Below are 7,613 nucleotides of genomic sequence, written 5' to 3'. Positions count from 1 at the left end.
AAAAAGTTAGTTCCTATGGGAATATAGGCTAATACTTCTGAAACCACTTGACATGTACACTGGAATGGAAAAATGAAAATTGATGACAAATATTGGGAACCAGATTTCTCTGTTGGAGCAGGAGGTTAGAGATAAGCAAGGGAAGAAAATTAGTATGGTCTATGTAGTGATGGATTGGAGATGGAGACATCGGTATAAAGTCATATTCAATTTAATGTAGATGTAGATTATTACATGTAGAATGCACATACATTTATGTTTACATGAGTTAGTATACACAATATATTTCTTTGCTCTGTCAAATAAGAAGGTCTAGAACCAATGTCATCAAAGTAATTATGAATACAATTAACATTCAGACTTTTAAAAATATTATTTGCTAATAAAAGGAAGCAGAATACATCCTTGGAGGAAGGGCTTATTTTAGGGCTGGCGTAGCAAATTTAGAAGATGAGCCTGGAGCATCTTGTAACGAAATGGGAGAGTTCTCTGACCCAGCTTGCAGGATTTGTGACAGGGATGTGGCTCATGTGTTTACAGATGTGGCACACTCAAACCCATTACTGGGTTGGGGGGGGGAGCAAGCAGATGGGCAGGTGCAGGAGTTGGCCCCATGGCAGCATCCAGGGGTGGGTGTCTGTGACTCCTGAAGCCCAAGTGGGCATGTGTTAGAGTGCACTCTTTTAGACTTGTTGTCTGTTGCCTGCAGATAGCTTAAGTGTTAACCAGCTCCGTCCAGCTCAGTGCCCTCTTGGTACCCAGGTCCTTGTCCAGTGTCCAGGAAGAATTAGGTTTCACACAGACTTGAAGGATGGAGAATGCAGGGGTTTTATTAAGTGGTGGAGGTGGCTCTCCGTGGGATGAATGGGGAACTGGAAGGAGGATGGTGTGGGAAGATGATATTTCCCTGGAGTTTGATCATCCTGTGGCCAATCTCATCTCTGACCATCCCAGGTCAAACTCCTCTTGGTGTTCAGACACTCCTTCACTTCTTCTCTCCCCTGCCATTCTTCTTTTCTTCTGTTTGTCTCTTCATGGAGCTGAGGGTTTGGGGTTTGTACAGGTACAGAATAGGGGGGTATGACAGGCCAAAAGGTAACTTTGGGGTGAGAAAACAGGAATGCCTGTACTCGTTTAGGGCCACAAGTTCCCAGGCTTGCGGTTGGGGTCTTTGCTGGGGGACCGCCCTCTTCTACTCAGTATTTTCCTGTCTCCTGTGCATATCAGTAGTGCCACAAAGTAGAGGCCATGCTCAAAACACCCCCAATAATTGAGGCCTCTCAAAGAAACATGGGAGCCAACTGAAAAAGCTCTCAATGACCAAAGACTGAATAATTTCAGCAACAAAATAAAACAGTATTGGATTATAACGAAAAATACAAAACAAATATCCATGGTTTATATGAATAAATGAATGAATACATAAATATATGGGAAGAAGGAACAAATCCCATGTGCAGAAAAATTCCAAATAATTTATTTAAATACTCTACCCTCAAGGAGATGGAGTACAACTTGCCATTCCTCAATAGTAGGCTGGGCATAGTGACTTCCTTCCACAGAGTACAATAAGAAAAGAAAGAAAATAATAATAATTTTACAGTGGAAACCTGACAAGCCTCCTTTTATCAAAGTGAATGAGGTTAATGTCAACAGTGAAATGCCGTACTACAGGTATATACCCTTGCTATAATGTGAGAAGAATCACACAGCACCTCTGTGGTCTTCCTCCCAAAACTCGTAACTCGAAACTCCTCATGAGAAAAATTCCAGCCAAATCCCCATCGATGGGTATTCTACAAAATACCTAACCAGAACTTTTTGAAATTGTCAAAGACATCAAAAGCAAGGAAAGTTTGAAAACAGTCACAGTAAAGAGGAGCTAAAGGAGGCATAACTGTTAATACTAAAGGTAATGAGATATCCTATGTAAGATGCTGGAACAGAGAAAGGACATTTTGTTTGAAAACTAAAAAAAGTAAATAAAGTATGAATTTTATTTAACAATACCAATATTGGTTTATTAATTGTGATAACTATACCATAGTAATGTAAGAGTTTAGTTGTAGGAAAAATCGAGTGTGAGATATTTGGGAACTCTGTGCTGTCTTCCCAATTTTTCTGTAAATCTAACGCAATTCTAAAATAAAAAGCTTATTTTAAAAATGTAATGAGGAATTGGCTTCAAATATAAAACTGTCTTCCTTAAAAGAGTAACATCTCCAATTCTATCTTCCTTGGCACTTGTAACTCTTCAGAGCATTTTACATCCACTACTAATTTTCAGTACCTACTACTCATGTTTGCCAATGCTGAATGACTTGAACTATAATATAGGAACAAGCCACCTCTTTACTCTTAACTTCCACAATATACAAACATTGGCCAAAGAAAAAGAGAAAGGGGGATAAATTCAAAGATGAAAGAGATCTAAACCAAAAGAAACATAACCACATTTACATTGGAAATGCCAGAGTCCCCATAAATGACTTTATGCAATTCTGACTGGCCCTCAGCCATTGGTTGAATGTTTCTGCCTAAAGATGATGTTTCTGGAAATAAACGGTGTATATCTTATAAACTCCCTGTTATATACTTCAGTAGAATTCCTAAAAGACACTTGGGAATCCTTTGGAAAATGTAGCTTACAGTTAGCCATTAATCAATCAATTTAGTGTAAAAAAAAGTGGCAATTAAGTTCTTCGGAAGTTAATCAGACACTAAGGCAAATACTTTGAAATGAAGATAGTGTAAAGCCAACTACACTGGTGTGCACGCACCATCAATATATCTCAACTCAAAGTTGTCATCAATTATTCATGAATTCTAAGCCAGCTAAGCAGTTATGCTAAGATACAGATACTTTCAAAATTTTCCACTTATTAACAAGCAATGTCAAATATGACAGCAGGTGTTTACTGCAGCTACCGAAGATACAAGTTTAAAGTGAGTCACCTAAAGTTTCTTATTATAGACACCATGTGATGTCTCCTTAGTTTTTGCAAAGAGAAAAAACCGTGCATTCTGTCATCACTATTTAATTTCTGCCTCAAACAAAATGACCCCAAACACTCAATGGTAATAGTGTTTTACAACCAGAAATGTTATAAACAGAATAAGGCATTTCTATTAAAGGCTATATTCAGACTCTGCTTTGTTACTCTTGCTGTAAAAGAGCTCATTTTCCTTGCAGTAATCCAAGAGGATTTGAGGATTGAGAGTGCAAGGCCAGTTTTACATCAAGCCTCCAATAACCATGTATGCAAATATTTACTTTGGATTTTATAATTTCTTTGATTCCCAGGAATATCCATCAATAGGCTTTATATATTACTGATCTATTTTAAATATTATTGAATATATTCAATATCGATAAACAATATTTTGAAAGTTTCTTTTTACTGGAGTGCCTGTCATGTGCTAGACACTGTATCTAAACAAGGAAATGCTTTGCTGCTGCATAATGCCATTAAGGGCAAAGTTCTTTCTGCCCTTCTGCTCTAATATCCTGTTGGCTTATGTCCTCATGGACAAAAAATGGCCACTGCACCTCCAGGCATCACATTTATATTTTTGACAAGACGGAGGGAATAGTCAAGTAGAAAAATGTCTTTGCCTCTTGAGGCTTTGTCTTCCTATATTAGAAGGAAAACACTCCCTGTCAGTCTTAGTCTCCCATCTCACAAACCAAAACATTGTCACCTGCCCACTCTTAAATCATCAGTGGTCAAGGAGAATGAGATTATTTTATCATGATTTGTTTTGACCAACCAGGATTCATCCTCTGGCCTGGGGTAGTAACTTTTTCTTTCTGAGACTATGCAATTTTTCTCTCACCATGAAAAAAATCAGGGTTTTGATTGGTGGAAAAAAGAGTACTCTTGGTTGTCTTTAAAGCAGGCCAAAAAACAGGGTCTGCCTCACAGTCCTAGATGCTAGTGGGAGAGAACTGGTCACTGTATGTGCAAATCCTTCTGGCTCCTCCATGGTCTCTTGTGGGCCAATTATGGAACCATAGCAGAGCCAAGCTGAAGCAGGGGAGTGACTTGGATGCCTCTCCCATCCCCTTTTACTCCATCACGAAACTGTATCCCAAAGCACCATGATGGTGCAAATAGTAACAGCAACAATAAACATAATGGCAATGACTCACACTTTGCCTGATATAAAAAATCACATTTTATGTGATATAATGGCACTTTGCCTGATACACAAAATCACATTTTAATTTCACAGCCACCCTGAGAGACAGGTGTTTTCAGCATTATGCATATTTTACAGAAGAGGGAACAGACTCCGAAGGGCTTATTAACTCATTCAAGATCACTGTGTCAGGGTCCCCCAAATGTCCCTAGCTTTGATGATTCATCAAGAGGACTCACAGTATTCAACTATATGCTGATACAGTTATACGCGTGGCTATGATTTCTTATGGTGAAAAGATACAAGCAAAATGAGCTAAGCAAAATGTGCAGGGGGCAAAATGAGGAGAAGACCAGGTGCAAGCTTCCAAGAGTTCTCTACCAGTAGAATAATGCAGGATGTATTTAGTTCCCCCAATAATGAATTGTGACAACAGGTATGAAAAGTTGTCTTCCAGAGAACTTATTAGACATTCAATGTCCAGAGGTTTTATTGGGAGCTGTTTACATAAGCACCGGCTAACTAGCACACACCAAAATTCCATGTTCCCTGAAAGAAAGCAGATATACAGCATAAATCATATTGACTGCCAAACAATTTAGGTGCAGTGAACTACTCTTATCAGTTAAGGTGGTAGGAACCCTCCAAAATTCCAAGTTCCCATATTCCAGCCAAAGGCCAACATTTCAAGCAGGGCTTTCTAAGGATAGCCTGCTGTTAGTTCTTCTGCACAATCATCTATCTAGAGCATACCAAAATTTGCACTTGAATCTGGGTCTTCTGATTCTATATTTCATTATCTCCCTGTTTGCTTATGAATGTAGTAAAGGGAATTTATAACATTAAAAAGTAAGAATAGCTATAAAGATGTCTGTATCTAATTATGATTATGAGAAAATAGGGCATCAGACAGTTTACATATGTTGCCACAAATCACAAGTAAACATTTTGAGAGAGAACTAGGATTCTAGCACAGGCTTGTTCAAATGCTAAAGTCAAATTTCCCTCTTTTAAAACACACTGCTTTTAAAATTGATTATGTAATAAATATATTTGAAATGTATTATAAATTTTGGTCGGTAAATAATAAAAACTTATGACTATAATCTTCACATGTTGGGAAGTTTGCAATCAAAAGGGTTTAATTCTTCAATGAGAATTTTGGTATCTGCAAATTCAAATATTTCAAATAAACTAGAGAAATAAAATGAAATATTAAATATTAATATAAATTTTTAAGTTTAAAACTATGGTATGCAATGTGATCAGTAGAGAAGATATAAAACCAAAAGCATTGTTAGACAAAAGATGACTGATAAATATTATGATATTTAATTTTATCTACATTTTCTTTGAGTATATGAGTAGTGGAATTCATTTAGAGAATCATATTTTTATGATTAATTTATAAAATGCTCTATTATTATTTAAATTAGCATATAAGCATAGAGACAACTTCAACTATCAGTTATGGCATGTGATTATGGCAAGTGATGCAAGATTTCCCTAAATAAAGCTTGAAAAATATCTATCATTGTCATTGCAAGAAATTATAATGAATCCTGGGCATGCAAGATGTTGAGCATTTATTTATTCATATTCTTTGCTTGCTCCTTTTCCCTAGAGAAAACTAATAGCTGAAATGTAGCCATTGAGTAGAATATACAACAGGGAAAACAAGCACTTAACAGGGTAGCTATATTCCAACTTTGCCAGCCCACTCTTAAAGCAGGAAGCTTTGACTAGAATAGGAGCTGGTACTCTGTTTATGGTTCTAAATCTTGTAACACCAGAGAAATTATTTTAAAATTAACTACCTAAGAGGAAAGGACATAAAACTCCCTATTAAGTTAGATATTATTATTAAATCATTCAAATTTTCTGCACCATGAGGGAGAGTATTTGATTCTCTGGTGGTGGTCCAGGAATAGATGAACTCCTGGTAGGAGCTCCATTCTGCAACGAAAATTTCTCCCTCTCTTTCCATACATAAAAACATGTACATGTGTGCGCACACACATGCACACACACACATATTTTCCATTATGTTTAACTCTTCTAACAAAAAGAAAAGATGATGATTCTCTCTAAAGGGAGGATACATTAAGCATGGGCATTGATGAATATAAAATGTTGCTAGTAAACTCAACTACTGAATTCTTCTACCAAGGCCTATCTCAGGCATTAAACTGCTGTGGTTTACTTATGTTTCACAAGACTAATGAAGAGCAAAAGCTGCTCATAAGTAGGAGATGTCCTTACCAATCCAAAGAACAGAAAATGTTATTTTCCTGACGCTTGACTTTTTCTAACTCCCACAAGTTTCTCCCACAAATCTCCAAGATTGACAGATATGTCTTTGAGTGGGAAAGGGGAACTCTGTGTAACATGGAAATCTTGGGAAAGGAAGTAAATCCTTTTATAACTTTAGAGATACCCACCGTGACATTGATAACTCTTGTTCTACAATCACCAGTATAAAAAAGTGCTTGTGAAACATACAATTTCCAAAGAAACTGTATTAAAATTGTATAATGCCCTCAAATTGGTCCTTGCCTCAAAACACCTAGGGTCTGCTTACTTGTTTTCTTTCATAGAACTTAACATGCAATTCTTAGAGGTTCAAAGAAACTGCTCACAATTTTCAGGCTAAAGCCATAATATGTATTACTGTATCAAATTGGAAGATTAGGAGATGTCCAAGCTCATATATTTTTCTGGGTACTGAGTGCTATTTTTTACATTGATTCTTTAAAATATAAAATTGACCTTCAGTGGAAGTCTATTCATTTAGGATATGAGGTTCCTTTTTAGGAAGAGCTTTCAGTCTTGTTGCTAATGCCAATTCCTACCTTCAGCCTGAAATTGTTATATTAGCAGTGCCTGGATTGTGATTCCCTATAGTTATTGAATTACCTTTTGTTTTCCAAGATGAAGTCTTCTGGTTAGATACAGCTATAACAGCATAGTGGAAAAGATTAATTTGAGATTAAGATCATATTTCAAGTCTATCCTTTGAAGAATTTGAAGACTGAGATCACTATTTTTAAATATCAGAATAAGTTGTTTTACCCTTTGTCAACACCATAATAAAACTGTTTTGTTGTTGCTGGCAAATTGAATTTAACTTCTATACTTCACAGGCATGATATGAACCCAGGATATTGACTAAAAATTACCCAGACAGGAGTAGGCACAAGTTCAAGATATCTAGAGTATATAAATGCCACTAACAATTACAGCAGGACAATCCCAGTGGCAAAGTAAGTAGGCTGTCTTTATTTCAAAGCAGCTACTTTAGTTATTCAACATCAGTGTTAAACTACAATTATGCTCTTTCTCTCTTAGAAATGTTGTCTGTGGTATTACAAAAGAAACTTAGATAAAATTTTTAAGAAAAATCTTGAAAACTATGATTGTGTACAGATGCATTACAAAGCAACAAAACCTAACCATATGTATTTTGTTCT

The sequence above is a fragment of the Cebus imitator genome, unplaced genomic scaffold (assembly GCF_001604975.1).
Source record: "Cebus imitator isolate Cc_AM_T3 unplaced genomic scaffold, Cebus_imitator-1.0 Scaffold147, whole genome shotgun sequence".
NCBI classification, from domain to species: Eukaryota; Metazoa; Chordata; class Mammalia; order Primates; family Cebidae; genus Cebus; species Cebus imitator.
This window is presented reverse-complemented; position numbering follows the sequence as displayed.